Genomic DNA, 20,443 nt, shown 5'->3' with positions numbered 1-20,443 from the left:
GGGGGTGAATTGTAGTTGAGGAGAAATCTTCAATTTGTAATGCGGAATTAAAACAAACTTGAAATTAGAAAGAGACAAGCACACGAGATTTTTACAAGGAAAACTTCTTAAGCCCGATAGGAAAAAAACCCTTGACCACGAGGGATTTTGACTCAATTCTCTTTAATATACTTAGGCCAAAAGACTTCTTTTGTACAACCTAAACTCGGACCTTCTCTGTTCCTCTAGGAACTTGTTCCTTAGTCACCTTGTTCCCCTTGAACACGTGACTATTCTCTCTTGACTTCACTTGAAGTCTTCTCTCTTTTCTTTCTCTTTCTCTTTCTCTTTATCCTGAATATAAGGATATTCTCTTAATTTTCTCTCACCCATACGCTATGAATATTACAATAAAGAGTATGTTGAATGAAGAAGAAATTACAGGAAAAACTTTATAAGTAGTGATAGACTTTTTCGCTTGAAAGTTCTCAAGTTTTTCTTTAAATAATTTCTTCTTATATAGCTGCTGCAAATCTTCTTCTACTGGTCACGTTGTGCTCCATGTTCTCCTCAAATTGCACAAGTGGAGTTATGGAGATCATGGCTTAATTTCGCTGCACTTCCTCCACTCTTCTTGCAAGGGAAAATAAACTTCCCATTACTTTTCGTTAGTGGTTTAATCTTACAGCACGTAATGCGCAGGTGGAGGAGTTAGTTGGAGATCTTCAAGGATTTAGTTCCACAATTTCAGCCACGCTTACTCCAACTATTTTCACGCAGGTAGATGGAGTTTGTTGGAGATTTTCAAGGATCATCTCCACGCTATTTTCAATCTGTTTTTCAAACAATTCCAACAGCAACAAAATATCTAATAACTTAAAGAATCTTTTATTCAAAGATTCTAAGTTACTAGAATATTAAACATACCTTATAATAAAAATTCAAAGTGTATCAAATAAATATCTTGACTTAGATTAAATAATTAATCTTTCTCCACAAGATATTCATGCAAATTTGAACATTACATTATTTTTGGTATTTTATATTTTTCGCAAAATAAAACTATATAGTAAAATTAACCTAAGTATTTGACATCGTCAAAACTATTCAAAACATGGAATACAACAATATTCCCCCTTTTTGATGATGGCAAATATGAGGCATATAAAAACAATAACTAAATAACTAAAGCAAAAGAATCAAGAGGAAAAATAAATGAGCTAAAGTCTTTAAACGAAAACTAACAAATAACTAAGAAAATGAATCAAACACTAAACTAACAGAAAACTAAAACTAAATTAACATAAATCAGTTTTGAAAAAGAAAAATTCAAAAATCATCACCTTGAACCGAAAGAGAACTAGAATTGCAATTTTTATGTGCCACTACTTCTTCCCCCTTTTGCCATCATAAAAAACAATAAGGACCCAGCAGTACTCTATGAGTGCCTCATGTACAACATAGTCAATGCGTAGTACCTTAAACACTCATCTAATAATACTAGCCATCCGAACATTATCATGAGCATATTAAGAGAAGATTAAAGCACATAGTCATGAAAAAGTACAAACTGAGTTCAAGATGAAAATAAGAAAAAGAGAAAAGAGAACAAAGTAAGAAAAGAAAAGAGATAAACCAAAATATTTTATCACTGAAAAGGATGGGTGATAAAAGAGAGTAACAACAAGTCACCATTTAGTACAAACCAAAGAAATTGTTTCATCAGATTAATGAGGGAAGGGGATTAGGGATTGGAGGGCTTCGAAAGCTTGGGACGAACAAGGAAATCACCGACCACAAAATCAATCTTCTCCCGAATAGTTGATTCTCCCTTCTGCACACGTAAGAGGATCTGCTCCTGCTGAAGATCAATACGAGCAACTCTTGCTTTAAGACCCTGGACTCTATTATGAAGAAGAGACAGAGACTCCTGAATTGTATGCAGTATACCATGAAGACCAGAGGTAGAGAGAAGAGGAAAATCTACTGTCCCCGTTCCTGAAAGAACTTGATCCTCCTCGAGATCAATATGAACTGCCCCCGGATCCTGTTCCTTGGGAGCCTTGGTCTCAGCAATTCTCTTACTCTTACGCACGGACCTAGGTCCTTCAGCACTAACCTCCTCCTCTAACTTCCGCTTTACCCCAGTTTCAATCTTCCCTTTAGTTTCCGCGACCTCAAAGTCTAACATCCCACCCTGTACCCTGAGAGACAGCCTGTATAAGGTCTCCTTGGTCAAATAGTTATTAGGCTCCAGATCAAAAGAAGTACTGGAAGGGAGTTTTATGTGATTTTTCTTGAGAATAACAGAGATCAGGTTAGCATACCCCACCTTGGTGTTGTGGGAGATACAGTAGGAAAGGTGAGAAATCATTAAAGCAGGAAAGTTTATTTTTATGCTCTTAGCAAGGCAAAACGTCAAGGAAAGATCCATGAAGCTCGCTTGAGTCCTCTTGGAAGTCCTTGGCAGAATAAAGCGCCAAACTAAGTGAAACAAGAATTTGTGAAAAGGAGAGAGATCTTTCTAATCTAGGGACTGGTCAGACTCCTTACCCCTAAAGTAACTCAAAACAGTAGCGTTTGAAGCCCCCTTCACATTTAACTTAGTCTGACCCTTCACATATTCCTTGTACCCCTCATTAGGTACATCAAACCATTCCCCTAAGGACTTTGCATTGAACGTAACCAATTTTCCAGAGACAACACTTATGCATAAACCCTCGGTATTTTCAAACTTAGCAACAAATTCACTCATTTCACTCTCATAAAGACCTACATCAAAACTCAAAACTTCGACCCATTTTTGAAACTTAACAAGATCAAGAAACTGATTCCACTTAATTTTCTTACACCAGGTGCAATCGACACAAAACCCAATGATATACTTAGAAGATTTTGATTTCTTACCCCTTTTCGTAGGTACCAAGATTTCTTTTTCTTGCTCTGTTTCAGCCTCATCTTGATATTCTTTTTTCTTTGGAGAAAGCACTTCATTTTCAGTCGAATTTGCTTGAGAACCCGGAGAATCTTCATTTGAGTTGGAAGATTCATTCTCGCTTTCGTTATAATCAACCAGGGGAGAAGCCTTTTCAGCCGGAAAATCTATGGTATCTTCGGAGGTTTTTCTTTTGGGAGCCATTTAGGGTTTTAGGTGAGGAAGATGAAGATGGTGGAGTTGCGGAGAAAGAGAGTAAGAGGCGGTTTTGCAGAGGTAATGGTTTTGGGATAAATGTGTTTAGGTGCCGTGTAAATTTAGTTTTGATTTGATGGGTTTTTATTTTGGGGTTTAATTTATGGGAATTGAGAGAAGGAATTAAATGTGGCTTTTCCCTTCCTTCATTAAATCCGGTGAATGATTTTAGTTTTAAGTTCGTACATGAACGTTGGTGAAACGTACGTTGAAAAAAAATAATTTTTGGGGGATGAATGAAAGAAGATAATAAATGAAGGTAGAAAGAAAATAATATTTACGTGAAGAGAAGGAAAGGAATAGAAAATGTGAACTCATGCATGTAACAGATTCAATCTATATGTACAACAACCTTTCTATTTTTACTCAAGTATATGCATGGACAATAAGGGGAGTATTATGAAGACTAATGTGAGTCCTTTACAATGGATGTACAATGGGTGATGAAAATCACAAAATGTTGCTGGTCACTTAGTGTCATTCGGTAACTAAGGGTTTTATTAGAAGTAGCACACTCAATGAATTCTAATCATCCGTGGCTCTAAGCGAATTTTCTCGAATTTTTCTCTAGGAAGTTGTTTAGTCAAAAAGTTAGCTATTTGATTTTATGTTGGACAAAAATCAAGTTTGACAAGACCTATTTCTACACTTAAGGAAGTGATATCCAATGAGAATATGCTTGACCCATGAATGATGAACTGGATCCTCAAAGACAGAAATAGCACTAGTATTAACACAGTAGATAAGAACACACTAAAACTTAATGCCAAAATCTCTTACTTGATGCTTGATCCAAGAGGACCTGGGAGCAGCATATAGTAGCAGTCACATACTCTGCCTCTGCTGTGAATAAGGCAGCAATATTTTGCTTCTTTGAGTTCCATGACACCAAGCTTGATCCTAGGTACTGTATAATGCCAGATGTGCTCTTGCAGTTAACCAATTCACCAGCGTAATCTGCATTCGTAATATTAGGTCAAATAAATTACTTCCAGGATAGAACAAACATAAGAAATTGCTTCCTTTCAAATTCCTCAGAATTCTCTTAACTGCTGTTAAATGAGATTCTTTGGGATTTGATTGGAATCAAGTACATAAACCCACACTAAAAGAAATATCAGGCTACTTGTTGTTAAGTATAGTAATGAACTAAGCATACCTCGATATTGCTTCTTGTTTACACACTTACCATTTGAATCTTCATCTAACCTTGTTCCTCTGGAACTCATTTATCTTATGTTCTATAGCGTTGATCCAATCAGCCTCCTTGAATGCTTCCATATGGTCCTTAGGTTCGGTGATAGATAGGAAAACGTGAAAAGCACAAAAATTCTTCACTTTGGATCTCGTTTGAGTTCCCTTTTCATATCATTAATTCTAAAGGATGAGAATTTAGATGTTTCCAAGGCTTTGGATCAAATCTTCTAGTTGCTTCTTGAGTTATTTGTGATGGTTGATTCATATGATCTTTCCAGGGTCACGAGTTCCTTGATCCTTCTGAGTTCCTCCTATTGTAATGCGGAATTAAAACAAACTTGAAATTAGAAAGAGACAAGCACACGAGATTTTTACAAGGAAAACTTCCTAGGCCCGATAGGAAGAAAAACCTTGACCACGAGGGATTTTGACTCAATTCTCTTTAATATACTTAGGCCAAAAGACTCTCTTTTGTACAACCTGAACTCGGACCTTCTCTGTTCCTCTAGGAACTTGTTCTTTAGTCGCCTTGTTCCCCCTGAACACGTGACTATTCTCTCTTGACTTCACTCGAAGTCTTCTCTCTTTTCTTTCTCTTTCTCTTTCTCTTTATCCTGAATATAAGGATATTCTCTTAATTTTCTCTCACCCATACACTATGAATATTACAATAAAGAGTATGTTGAATGAAGAAGAAATTACAGGAAAAACTTTCTAAGTAGTGATAGACTTTTTCGCTTGAAAGTTCTCAAGTTTTTCTTTAAATAATTTCTTCTTATATAGCTGTTGCAAATCTTCTTCTACTGGTCATGTTGTGCTCCATGTTCTCCTCAAATGCACAAGTGGAGTTATGAAGATCATGGCTTAATTTCGCTGCACTTCCTCCACTCTTCTTGCAATGGAAAATAAACTTCCCACTACTTTCCGTTAGTGGTTTAATCTTACAGCAAGTAATGCACAGGTGGAGGAGTTAGTTGGAGATCTTCAAGGATTTAGTTCCACAATTTCAGCCACGCTTACTCCAACTATTTTCACACAGGTAGATGGAGTTTGTTGGAGATTTTCAAGGATCATCTCCACGCTATTTTCAATCTGTTTTTCAAACAATTCCAACAGCAACAAAATATCTAATAACTTAAAGAATCTTTTATTCAAAGATTCTAAGTTACTAGAATATTAAACATACCTTATAATAAATATTCAAAGTATATCAAATAAATATCTTGACTTAGATTAAATGATTAATCTTTCTCCACAAGATATTAACGCAAATTTGAACATTACATTATTTTTGGTATTTTATATTTTTCGCAAAATAAAACTATATAGTAAAATTAACCTAAGTATTTGACATCGTCAAAACTATTCAAAACATGGAATACAACATTAACGAAAACAACTCAACTACTTTAACTAACATTTTAACTAACATTGACACTTAATTAAAATGTAACACTCCCAAATATCTCTATTTTTGAAGAATATATTTTAATATAAAACAGTTGAGAAACTTGAGAGTATTACCGCCACGTGATAACGTTAAAGGCTAAAACTACTAACTACTAATTTAACAATGTAGCGGAATTAATAATAATAACTTCTCTTTATTGATAAATAAAAATTATTGTTTCTACTATGACAAAGGGAATTATAAAAATAATAACTACTAAACTAAGCTATGTATTACTCCTTATTAGCTCCCCCATACGAAGTATGCATCAATCAACCTGTAAATTCTACTCACCAAAAGGGTCATCACAGGGACAAAGCCATAAAACAAACAATCAAATAAAAGCGTGTCAGTAAAAATACTGAGTACATGTATATGCGGAAATTTAAATACCTTATGAAACATTCAAATTATTTTTATAAACCTTCCTTGGATACTTGTAACACTTGTATAAAATAAACTATATAACTTTAATAAAAACTCTTTTTCCTTGCCTAGGTACCTTTCCTAAAGTGTGCACACCCCCCAAGTTTAGTATTCCTTAACGAGTCTATTACAAGGGGAACTACCTTGTCCACATGACTTATACAAAACGTAAATGGGTAAATCATATAATGGCTACCGTTCTTACTAATAAATAGCAAGTCGTTGCCTCTTTATAATGGTGATCATAAAAGACCATATAACTAATAAAAATGTTTCAAAAATAATCATCCTTTAAAAAGAATAATAGTAATCCTTGTATAGAACTGTAGCCATATAAAGGCATAAAATTAAGAACTAAATCATGAAATAATCTTGAACTCCTAATTATAGAGGAAGAACTAAATTAATAATATTTGATAACATACGGCACTGTAACTGATTAACAAGTCATGCTTATTATGTCTAACATGTTGGCACATGACATAGCATACTATCAATTTAGTTTACTGACATGTGTGACCATGACATAATAAAAGTGACTAATACATGTGGATTTATTCAGAGTACTAACATAAGCACGACAATTTTATACGACATATTATTTTGCTCTACTTTTGATGACGGAACCTACGATTAACTATAAACTATAGCATGTTCATAATAAGTCATAACTTTTAACATACTCATGTAGCTTGTAATAATCATAGTAAAACTCATAAAGTTCATAACAAGACTCATAAGACATGTATTTCAATCTAAAAAATAATAACCCTAAAAACATGATACTACGTATGCAGAACAATATTTAAAAATCTACATATACACGCACCTTAAAAATTAATAACTACTAAGGAGAAAAGAGAGAAGGTAGGCTAAGAGGGAAAGAGAGTTTAAACTTGAGAAAAGAGATGTATTCCTCAAATTTGGCATGAATAATATGAGAGATGGATGCCCCTATTTATACTAGTTGGATAGGTAAAGTTGTACTAGGGCTAGGAAACTAAAAGTTGGATTTTTGAGAAAAGATAATTAATTTTAGCTAGGATATACTATTTCTTTATGATCATATAGCTAGAATAGAAGAATATTCCATACGATAAATAGTCTAGATGCTTAAATGTAATCCCCCATAATTTTAAAGGATTTTATAAATATATTTAAGTATTTATATATTTATATTTAAACCCAAATTAGTTTTGAAATGATTTGACTATTTAAAAAGGTTAACAATTTTAAAAGTCAAACGAAATTATTTTTCATGACTTAATAAAGTTGAGAATATTTTAATTAAGCATGCTTTGATAAATATTTTAAATACTGATTTGATTTGGAAAAAAGTCTAAGTGGACTTGAGGAACTTAAATTGTAAGTATACTAGGAAAGAGGAGTCATATGATGTTAGGAGTTCTATTTTCCTATTCATCATCAATTCTAATTGAGCCCAATCTCCTTTTCCTAAGCCCAAAAGAGAAGCTCTTTATAAATATCCTAATACTCAATTAATTTATCCACACAAGATTTATTTTTCTCTCTCCTCTCACCAAATCACACGCCACTTTCTGTTCTCTATCTCCTCATGTTTTTTTCCCTCCCTTCACTCGTTTTTTCTCTCACCCGAATCTGATTGGCCAGATTTCTTATAGTTCCGTTTATTTTTAGCCAAAACTTCCTTCTTGAAAATTATAGATCTCGAAAAGTTATTGAATTTAGGCTCAAGAATCATTCAATTCCAATTCTTATTCTATTAGTTATGGCCTTTGCAAGTTTCGCAATTTTGCTGCCATATTTCACTCGCGATTTCGGTATCTCACTCTTTTTCTTCCTTTTTCGTTTTTATTCTTTTCCTCGTTTTCTTATATATTAATTTCATATATATTATATATTGAAAGAATAAAATTTCAGATTTGTTATTATTTTTAAATTGAAGTTTTAATCATCAAAGCATGGGTTTTTAGGTTGTTAGTTATTAGAAAATCATAGTGTTATGTTGTACACTATGAGATTGTCTTAAATTATGTTTTTAATCATATTTACATATATTTTAAGAGGTTTTATGATTTCAAAAGTTGCTGGAATTTCAGAAAGAGTTTTATTTATGGAGTTTTAAGAGTTTTTAATTACTAGTATGGTAGTACTATGCTAGGAATTAAAAATAATTGGAGTTTTGATGTTGAAATCAAATTTTAACATATTTAGAGGGGATTTTAAATAATTTAAAGCTGCTGTAATTTTTATTTAAGATTATTAATTTCGGTTATGTTGTTTTCTAGGCGGAGAATATTTCGTAGGGAACTTTTATAGAGTTAAAAAGTGGCCTACAGGCTAGTTTACACGAGGTATGTACATAATTGTGTGCTATGTGATTAGTATCATGTTTAAGAGATTTTTAGTATCATGTATAGGAACTTGTTATGTTCATACATATATGATTTCCAGTATTTGATTGTTACATGTTTTATGCTTGTGTGCAAGCATGTGAATTGAGATTTATTATGAGTACCGGATTGTAAGTTTGTATGGATTATTTGATACAAGCATGAAAAGAAAGTTTATTTATTAATTCGCATGAGGAATTGATATACGTTATAGAGAATTGAATCATGTTGTTCATGTACTCCTGGCAAGTATTATTTTATTATCTTATGAGGATTGTGGGCCTTATTTGGTAAGTTGATAAGTTATGCCTTTTTAAAGGTAAGATTATTGTTGGCTAGGTTCAACAAATAAGAAAGTTGAGATTTAAAGAAAGTAAGTCTTGGATTGTAAGTTGTGATCACTTATGAAATCATAAGATAAAAGAAGTTCAGTTGTGCTTGGTTGATTTGTATTTCTATGATTGCTTGTATGTGTGTCATCACAAGTGATAACATGTAAATAACGTAAAATGTAACGAGAATAGTTATAGACTTTAGACTGGTGCACGTCTAGAGTTGGACATTAGGAGTTGGGGTACATGGTGAGCGAGCCATGACTTTTTACAGGAGATGGATTGATCACCATTTCTTTTTCAAGTTAGCAAAGGTTCCTCGATATCGCAGGTCATTTCTGGAATACGTGGTAGCTCCCGTATTTCGTCTTCGTAGGTGAAGGAATTAGTAGATAAGACAACTCAAGTCCAATAACTATTCCATTAAATTAATATAAAGATGTTTAGAGTTTAGTTCAGTAAAAGTTATCTGCAGAATACTATATAATTATATTTTTATTTATGTCTACATATTATTTATTAGTATCATGTTAGGAATGCTTATGTTTTAGTATGTAGTACTCAACTTTGCTGATTACGCGCGTTTTTTGTGTGTGCGATCATGGGTTTGCCTTATTGATCCTGTGATGATTCTTTATGGTGAGCAGATTCAGTATAGCATTGACATTACAGGTTCGCAGATGTGCATCATTGAGAATCTGGAATGAAGGGATTGTGTAACTAGTATAATTTCTTTTCTGCATTTATAAGAACATATTTTATATTGTTGTTAAGTAGACTCATTTAGATTGGTGGTTTTAAATACTTATTTATATATTTATAATAAAGTTTAAAGTTTAGTTGATTATTTTCTGCTGCAAAATTCGGAATAAGCTAATACGTTATCACACGGGCGATAATACTTGGGAATTCTCTACTTGTATATTATAAGAGTATTTTCTAAAAAGAGAGAATTATCGGAGTGTTACATTAAAATCAAAAGATAAATAAAGTAACTAAAGTTTAATAAACATGAACTTAGTTCCCTGGCAGTGAGTTGCCGAAGTCAATGCTTTGCTATATTTTTTTTTATTTTTTTTCTCTTTCTTTTTATAAATCTTTTGTATATCCTTTTTGAATTTTTATTTTTAAATATTTTTAATTTTATTAACCAATTACTTGGATTAGATTTGTGAACTTAGGCCCAATACTTAATTTGGGCTAGAGTCTATTTGAAAAACCCATAATCTGATATAAAAGCATATTTAAAACCTTTATAATTAATAAAAAGCCTTTTTAGTATATAAAACCTTTTAAAAATTATAACTAATAACTTACTAAAAATACGGAGTATTACAGACTATCCCCTTAAAAGAAGTTTTGTCCTCGAAACTTAAAGCAAGCAATGCAAGAGACAAAGCAAGTAAGACATATATACCACCAACTTCCTGTAAAAGTAAGTTGACTCACATACTAATTCGTAAAATAAGTCAAAATTAGGTAAAAATAGGTGTCTAAGTGTAACACCCCCAAATTTCTCTCTTTTTGAAGAATATTTTTTAATATAAAACACTTGAGAAACATGAGAGTATACCGCCACGTGATAACGTTAAAGGCTAAAACTACTAACTACTAATTTAACAATGCAGCGGAATTAATAATAATAACTTCTCTTTATTGATAAATAAAAAAATTTATTGTTGCTACTATGACAATGAAAATTATAAAAATAACTACTGCTATACTAAGCTATGTATTACTCCTCACTAGCTCCCCCATGCGAAGTATGCATCAATCAACCTGTAAATTCTGCTCACCAAACGGGTCATCACAGGGACAAAGCCATAAAACTGTAACACCCCCAAAATCCATACACGTCTACAGCTACGTCACATCGACTTTGGGAGTGTTACCGCCGCGATGGAACGCAAGGCATAAATAGAAAAATGGTAACTCAAATTATTGTCTCAAAAACTAAAATGTAGCGAAATTAAAATTGTAAGTACAACTCGGGAATCATAGATGACCCTTTTATTCAAACCTCAAACCATTTAAGAACGTTCTATAAAATCCAATAATACTTAATCCAAAATGATTAACTTCAAAACTAAAGACTAGCCCCCGTATGCTTGATATCATTCAGCAGCACCAGCACACCTAGTCTGCTCCCCATTGAAGCGTCAATAGTTCATCACAGGTCAACAAACACATAATAACACACAGAATCAGCTATGGTGAGTACGTAATGAACCATTGAAAAATATGAACATAAATGATGCACACATGAACAATCTGATATATGCTACTACGTTATGTTACATCCTTTAATCCTTCTTTATTTGGCATCGAATGGGCACCGTCATCTTACTAGAATCATACGGGCTACTGAATCCTTAATAGACAACTTGGTCTATTAGATGAAATGCAAATACGGTTTTGTTCCGTCTCACACCCATCACCTTAGTATGCATACCCCCAAGATCGAACGGAACCTTCCGCCTACTTAAGTTATCAAAAATATGGACACTACTGTCGTCACAGTAGGCCTGCGTAGGAGTGTAGACAAGTCCCACACTCCCCTATTGTTCATTACTTGTAGGGAGTCCAGCTACAAGTTATTGCCATAATTCACTGTTACTACTGTCTATTCTTTTCATAACCTCAAAGAGTCATTACATGTTCTCTTAATTACAATGCTCAAATCTTATCCCTGGTAACACTCTCGTTACATTATGGATCAGATTAAAAATGCTTATATTTACACTATGATAGAACTTCGCATCTCAATGCAACATATTGATTTCACGTTACAAACGTCTAACCAAACAATCACAATCAAATGTTACCTATCATACTTCTAGGTTCCAATAAAATGAATTGCAACCTAATCATGATACTAAAACTTGGAATTAAATTGGTACGCGTACGTACCTTGTAGCGGAGAATTTTCTCTGTCTTAATTGAACGAGCCGCTTATGAAATTGGGACCTAAACCGTTAATAAAAAGCTTTAGTGCTACGTCCTTGATAACACTAACAACTACTACGTACTAAGACCATAACGATCTAATGATTCGAATTAAACGATAGCTAATACCTTATTAAGAACTTTCGTTACTTTTCTATTCTAGTGGATTTAGCGTCTTTCAAGAGTCAAAGTTAGTGAGCAACTAAACATAGTTAGTGTCATTAGTCCACTATTTTACCAAACCGATTAAGTCATAAGTCCAACCACTTCTTATGTCCAGAAGTCCAGTCTTACGTCCAAGAATTAGGTCCATGTCCAAAAGTTAGGTCTTATGTCCAAGAGTTAGGTGTTATGTCCAAAAGTTAGGCCTTATGTCTAAAAGTTAGGTCTTGTGTCCAAAAGTTGTAAGTCCCACAAATTAGGTCACGCATAATAAGATAGTAACTTTAACCAGACAGTAATACACTTTTTCTACGTCCCATCTTATTCAATTACAAACCTTAACCAGATTCTTAACTTAAAAACAGAATAATAAATTAACTAGTTAAACAGTCTAATTAATTACTAAACAACTTTAATTACTAATTACTAATTACAACTTACATAATTACGAAAACAGTAAATATAATATTAAACTAATAAAACTGATATAATAAGTTAAGTACATAATAGGTTTATACCACTAACTTTCGCCGGCAAAAGAATTTCGGCGACCAACTTCCGGTGACGACGCACCACACCACACACGAGCACCATTCCCGCGCGCATGACCACACTCAACCGCGACCCTCGTCGCTCGCACGGACATCCTCGCACAGGTCCAAAACTCGTCGCACATAACCCCCTCGTCACTCGCACAAGCCTTCAAGCACGAACTTCGAACACCGCTCACCTTTGCGCACAAAACCCTCAAACACCCCTCACCTTTGCGCACAAAACCCTCGAACACCGCTCTCCTTTTCGCACAAAACCCTCACTTCAGCGCGACCCTCGTCGTAGCACTCGAACCACGACGGCGCACAGCCCTCGGACGCTCGTCACTCTGCACCGCTCGTTGCTCGTCTCGCACAGCCTCGCACCACTAATACACAGGCGACGAGAGGGAGGAGGAGAGAGGAAGAGCAACGAGTTAGGGCAGAGAAAAATCTGAGAAAGAGAGAAAGAGTTTGAAAATCGGCTGAGGTAGAGGGAGAGGAGAGAGACGAGCGTCAAATAAATTCGGTTTAACCTTTTATAAACTCCGAAATTTACTAAACCAGCTCATAATATCATTATTTTATTCCTATTATTTTGTAAATAATACTAAAATACCTTTTTATTAACTTCTTTATATTTTCTAAATTAATACGAAATAACTCCCAAAATACGGAGTATTACAGGCTTCCCCCCTTAAAATAATTTTCGTCCCAAAAATTTGAGGTAGCCCGTCTTAACGAAGATCTTTTGCACTTCTAAGTCCCAAATTTCACAAGCGTTTTCTAACGTTCGCACAACAGATAAGAAGTAATTACACATAACTAACATAATTAACATACTTTAGGGTGAAAGCGCGAAATTCTATCGCATTCTTCCCCCCTTAAAAGAAAAGTTACGTCCCCGTAACTCACGTACCTCTTGAAAAAGCTCAGGGTACTTCAGACGCATTGCATCTTCGGCTTCCCATGTGGCTTCCTTGGTATTTTGATTTCTCCACAACATTTGACAATTTTGACGCCCTTATTCCTCGTACTCCGCACTTTGCGGTCTAGGATCTGGATAGGTCTCTCCTCATAGGACAAGGTTTCGTATATCTCGAAGTTTTCCGGTTCCAGGACATGTGACTCATCAGGTACGTATCTCCGGAGTTGGGATACGTGAAACACGTTATGGACCCTTTCTAAGTCGTTGGGCAAATCCAGGCGATAAGCAACTTTCCCTACTCTCGCCAGTATCTCGTATGGTCCTATGAACTTAGGGCTTAGCTTCCCCTTTTTCCCGAATCGAATCACTCCTTTCATTGGGGACACCTTATGACACGGTCGTTGCACGTGCCAAATTAAATACCTAACTTAGCCTAATGTAGGGTAAGAAAGGGTCGAATCCACAAGGAAGCAAAGATTAATCAAGGGTTGAATGTGATTTAGCGAGCTAAGCCTATTTTTGGGGGTTTCTGAAATTATTGAACAACTAAGAAATTAGGAACTAAGAAGCTAACAAATAGATTAAATAATACGAATTAAACTATATTAAAAGGACACTAGGGATAGGGGATTCACGAGCTAACAAATTATCAACCAAATCGTCAAGCCAAGGGGATTCAATAGGGTCGATTAGGGGACTCGCTCGATCACTCAAATGCTTCCCAATTACTCTCTCGAGCTAATTAGGAGGACTTAATCAACCGATTTTACCTATTCTTATGGTAAAATCGGTTAATCAAGTATTTTCACAACTCATAGTGATCCAAACGAGGTCCTAGGGAGTCAAACACCTATTCTCATGGTGAAGCCAACCTATAATCTAGCTAAAGGTCTATCTAAGATTTCATTTCTCAATCCTTCACCTTAGATTTCCACAACAAGTTCAAATGGTGATCAATCAAATAAACAAGGCAATCAAATTAGTTAGACAACACAATCTCACCCAAAGTACACCCCCAAGCTTGACTTTTAAGGCCAACTCATGGTTAGCAAGGTCATCCCCTTCCCCTAGCTACTAATCTACTCACTAGCCATGGAAAGGGATAAATAAAAAGCCTGAAGCAACAATGGTGAAACAATAATGGTGAAAATCATATCTAATAAGCTAATCATCAACTAATTACTACTAATCAATACCAAAGCAAGATAAAACAAACATAAAAGCAGATAAGAGAAAAGATAGAAGAAATACTCAAAGATGGATGATATTCAAATGCAAAACTCCATTGAAATAGCTTAAATAACCCACATTCAAAAGTTTAGATATAGTTTCTCTCTCTAGTTTCTACTTCTCTCTCTAGAAACTCTCTCTCATTAGAACTAATTAATTTTTCAGGAAATTAAAATTCTCCTTGAGAATTATTGCAAAATTGGTTTTATACCCCGTAGAAATAAGGGCAAAGTTGTAAAACACGAAACAAAAAGAATCGGGATCTGGGCATTGGAGCGCCCGCTCCTGCCAATATGGAGCGCCCGCTCCAGTGCTTGGAGCGACCGCTCCTGCACCGCTCGGGCCGCTCCAACTTTCTGCCAGCCTCATTCGACGACGGAGCGCCCGCTCCTATTCCTCAGGAGCGCCCGCTCCTCTGTTTGGAGCTTATTCCTTGCATATCTCTGCTTCAAAACACTCCAAGAACACATTAGGTGGGGGAGGGGGTAGAATGCACATGCAAATGAAATGACCTATATGCAACCTAATAGTATGCAAATGAACTAAAACTAAATGCTAAACATGAGAATATGAGAAAAGATGGAAAAGGGAAAGAAAAAGGAAACTAAATGGCCTAAAATGAATCTAAATGATCTAAACTAAATGCAAATAAGTGAACCTAAAGTCCACTTATCAAATTCCCCCAAGCTTGCCAATTGCTTGTCCTCAAGCAATCAATAATCTCAAGGAAACCAATGCATGAATGAAAACTATAAAGGGCATCACAAAATTAAGGTCCTCGTCTTATAAGAGGTGTCAAGGCAAAGGGAAATCTCGACCAATTTTCGAAGCTTATAGCCGTCCTTCCTTATCCACAAGTTAGGGGTCAAAGAGGTGGTCTAAGCTAGTGTACAAAGAAAATGATTGTCTTAGATGACCCTCAACTATCACACAAGCCTTGATTGATTTTAAGTGAAACCTTTCCCTACAAAATGGAAAAACTCGCTCAACCTTGTACCAATCACGCCCCCAAGCTCACAAGATCCCCCAAGCTAGCCTATTTATTCACTTGATTTTTTGTTTTTTGTTTTTCTTTTTTTTCTTTTTTTTTTGTTGCAAGGGCCCTAGACTACCTCCTCACGCGGTCTACCTCTCACTCGATAGTCATGTTTCTGAGGCACGGTACCGAGCACTCGATAAGAGACGCGATAAGAGGGTAAGGTAGCTCATACCAAGGCATTGGAGCATCTCTAGGGGCCAAAGCATGATATAGGCTACTAGCCTTGTGGGCTCTTATGCACCACTTATTGATCCAATTGGCCAAAGGGCTCTCTTTTTTTTTTTTTTTTTTTCTTTTTAAGGCTACTAGCCTTCCATTTGATTGAGCTAGAAAGGTTCTCAAGGTAGCCAAAAGGCGTATCCAAGGTCAAAGGAGAGAGTAAAGACTTTTTATAGGGAAAAAGTGGCATTAATTCACACTAAGGCGAGTCTCGGACAATCGAGGGGTCTATTAGTACCAAGACCTAGACATCCAAGCTTAAAGCACCCCTAATACTCCTAACGAGCACATAAGACACTCAAGCTAAATCACCTCTACTCAAAAGCCAAGTTCCCAACCTCTTACCTCTAAATTCATATCATAGAGTTATTCCTTTATTAGGTGATGCAAAAAAAATCTTTTTGATGTTTTCTTTTCTCTTCTTTTTTTTTTTCTCTTTTTTTTTTATGCAAATTATAAGCTACATGCAAAGCTATCATGCCATGCAACTATACTACATGCAAGTCTAAGACCTAAAGAAAGTGAGAAGAAAATAAAAAAAAGAAAAAAAAAACGTAAAGCAAAAAGATATGTACAAAGCAACAAAAAGAGTAGAAAAAGGAAAAAGTTATATACATGTAATATACAAGAAAATCAGTCAACCATGGTCGTTCTCATCGAATTCCTCAAGGCAATAAACATTGAAGCACACTCTCCTATCATGCCTCGTAAACCCGACCTAGCAATGCATCCTCTCTAAGACGCGCACCCAAAAAGACACCCCAAACCCTTAAAAAGAAGCCACATCCCGCGAGAATAATCAAATATAAACACCCCCAAACAATTAAGGCACCGTCCTCGGTGCAATCATTCAAAAGAAGTAAAGGGGCAGCGGGGCAAAAGGAACTAGTCCTCGTCCATGTGAGATGGACCGGCTTCCGGAGGGGGGCCATGAGGCTCCCAACCGCCCGTGTAGCTCGGCGGCCAAGCGCCGTAGGGGTGGGGATAGGCGGGATCACCCATGGGGTTGGAACCCCCGGGTGCTCGCCAATCAGAGGGTGGGTCGCGTTGGGGCCAATACTGTAACACCCCGATAATTCTCTCTTTCTAGAAAATACCTTTATAACAAATCTAGAGAATTACCCAGGCATTATCGCCCGTGTGATAACGTTTCGGCTTACTCAGAATGTTGCAGCGGAAAACTCATTAAAACAAAAATCAACTTTATTAAACTTATGAAACCAAATGACAATGTCAAACTTAACACACCAACTAAATAACCTCAAACTTAAAATGTAGATGTTCCTACGGAAACAACTTAAATAATACTAATGTCACAAAAGCCTCTCCATTCCAGATTCCCCAATGGTATGCATCTTCGAACCTGTAATGTCAATGCTTTCTTGACTCTGCTCCCCCGAAGGATCACCACAGGATCAATAGGCAAAGCCATGATCACAAACACAGACAAGCACGTAATCAGCAAAGCTGAGTACTACATATCGGACAAAAAAATCCTAAACATGATACTACAACACAACTTGTAGAATAAAATAATAATAATACATAACAACTGCAGATGACTCTTACTGAACTAGACTCTAACTTTTATTTCTTCTTTAAATGGAATAGTTATGGGACGAGTTGTCTATACTGAAATAGGAAATACGGTCATGACTCCGTAAACCAAATTGACCTGCGATATCGAGGAACCTTTGAGCTAAAGAAGAAAGGTGATCAATCCAATCCCAGGAAAGCCATGGGCTACCACCATGTACTCCAACCCTTAGTGTCCAACTCTAGACGTGCACCAGTCTAAAGTCTATAACCTATTCTCGTTTCACTTTACGTTGCATTCATTTTATACTTGTGTTAACACCAACCAAGCACACAATACTCATAACTAATAATCACATAACATCACAAAACTCCTTTTTAATCTTATAATCAATAAGTGTTCACAACTTAGCATCCAAGACTCTTTTAACTTCTTTTATTCTTTACTAACTTGCCTGTTGAACCTAGCCAACAGTAAACTGTACCTTTATATAGGTATAACTCAAAATTACCAAATAAGATCCTCGGTTCTTATAAGAAAAATAGATAATCTCAAAGAATCTATGTAACACATGATTCCAATTTACTTACATTAATTCACTCATGAATTAATACCAAACTAAACTTAGCTGCTTGCATCAAACTTCCATACAAACAATCTTACTTATACATATTCTTAGTTTACATGTAGCATACAAGCAAATAACATGTAAAGCCATCTCAGTAAATCATATATATGAACAACAAGGTCCTATACATGATACTACAAATTAAAAACAACCCTAGAGCATGTTTCTAACCATATAGCACGTATACTATGTACCTACCTTGTATAAACGCAACGGTAGGCCACTTTTAAGCTCTAAAAGTCCCCTACAATGAAATCTCCGCCTAGAACAATAAATAATCAAGTAAATACTTGAACTAAAAAAAATACAGCAACTTTAAAACGTCCCAAACCCTTTTAAACTTCTTTAAAAATCGTTTTTATAATTTAAACTCTCATTATTTTTAATCCCTAGTATAGATCAACTATTCTAGTGATTAAAAACATTAAAAACCTTAAAATATTAACTTTCTGAATTTCAGCATCTATAAATATTTTCTAAACTTTCTGAAAATATTTTAAATGCATATAAAAATCGTATTCCAATCAAATTCATATTCATACTTTAAATATACGATTTCTAGTGATTTAAAACCCTAAAAATCACATCTTTCATGATTAAAACTAAAAATAATAAATCTGAAATTTTTTTTTATACATATGATCCAAAATATATTCTTCATAATAAAAATAATAACTCAAATCGTAATCATGCAAATAATAATAAAATAACAATAAAAATTAGAACTTTAATGGAATCTTAAAGGAGAAGTAAAGAAAAACAACCAAAATAAGAGGAGGGAGCAGCGCCGCGGCTGTGACAGCAGCAAGGGGGTGGCGGCAGCAGGTTTTGGCTTCAAGAAATTATTCGTGACGTTTCTTGTTCAACAAGAAACGTTACTTAGCGAAGAAGAAACGATTTTTGAGAGAAAATGAAACTCACGCTCAAGAGGAAGAGGAGAGAGAAAATGTCGAGGAGAGAGAGAAACTCGGAAGTCACGTGCAAGGGAGGAGAGAGAAAATAAAGTGTAGGGCAAAATATTTGGGTTTTTAAGATATTTAAATAGGCTAATCCTATTGGGCTTAGGAAAAGGAATTTCAATAATTAAAACTTTGATGACTAACAAGATGGGCTTATTAGGACTTTAGTCATCAAATCATCCTTTCCCTTTTTATTACTTTTGGGCTTTCGATTCCATTAAGTTTTCTTTTCAAATGTGCTTTTAATAATTAAATTCTTATTTAAACACGCTTAATTAAAATATTACAAATTTATTAAGCTAAGAAAAATATTTTTAGTTGACTTTTAAAATAGTCAACCCTATTTAAAAGTCAAATCATTTCCCAAACTCATTTGGATTTAAATATAATTACATAAATAACTCAATATATTTATGAAAATCCTTTAAAAATGTGGGGGATTACAAATACGGGTATGTGGGTTGGCGTTCATTCCATCCCGGTATTGGCCCATGTTGAGGAGGCCAATTTGGAAAGTTGACATAAGGGTCAACATTTCCACTCTGCACATGGTGATGGTACATAGCATCAGTTTGTACCATCATACCACTCAAGTCTTCTCTCATGCCTTGGATCATATTCATCATACGATCTTGGTTGAGAGCAAGACTTTGGTAGGCCCCCTCATAGTCAAAAGAGCAGGATGACACTGAGGCACGCCGGCTGGAACTCGGCTCCTCTTGATGGGGAGGAGGAGCTAAGTTGCCGCGTGCGGGCTGGGCGTCCACGACGGGGGCTCAAAAGGGATGAGAAGAATCTCACCATCCTCCCCCTCGCGATCAAAGGTGGTCACCGCTGGGTTTGGGAGGTAACAGTGATGACGACCCCTTACCTTCCAAACAAACCGCTCGGGATCGGGGGTAAAGTCGATCCACCCGGCGGCTCTAATATAGTGCAAATCAAGAAAGGGGTTGTCATCAACTGGAGTTAACAAAGAGAGTTGCTCCCCGAACCTAAGAGCGGAGGGAATGATAGTAATCATCCCCCCACAATGAACCCCGACAACGACGCCAAATTTGACACGGTCGTTGCACGTGCCAAATTAAATACCTAACTTAGCCTAATATAGGGTAAGAAAGGGTCGAATCCACAAGGAAGCAAAGATTAATCAAGGGTTGAATGTGATTTAGCGAGCTAAGCCTATTTTTGGGGGTTTTTGAAATTATTGAACAACTAAGAAATTAGGAACTAAGAAGCTAACAAATAGATTATAAATAATACGAATTAAACTATATTAAAAGGACACTAGGGATAGGGGATTCACGAGCTAACAAATT

The sequence above is a fragment of the Beta vulgaris genome, chromosome 8, assembly GCF_026745355.1.
Source record: "Beta vulgaris subsp. vulgaris cultivar EL10 chromosome 8, EL10.2, whole genome shotgun sequence".
Taxonomy (NCBI): domain Eukaryota; kingdom Viridiplantae; phylum Streptophyta; class Magnoliopsida; order Caryophyllales; family Amaranthaceae; genus Beta; species Beta vulgaris.
This window is presented reverse-complemented; position numbering follows the sequence as displayed.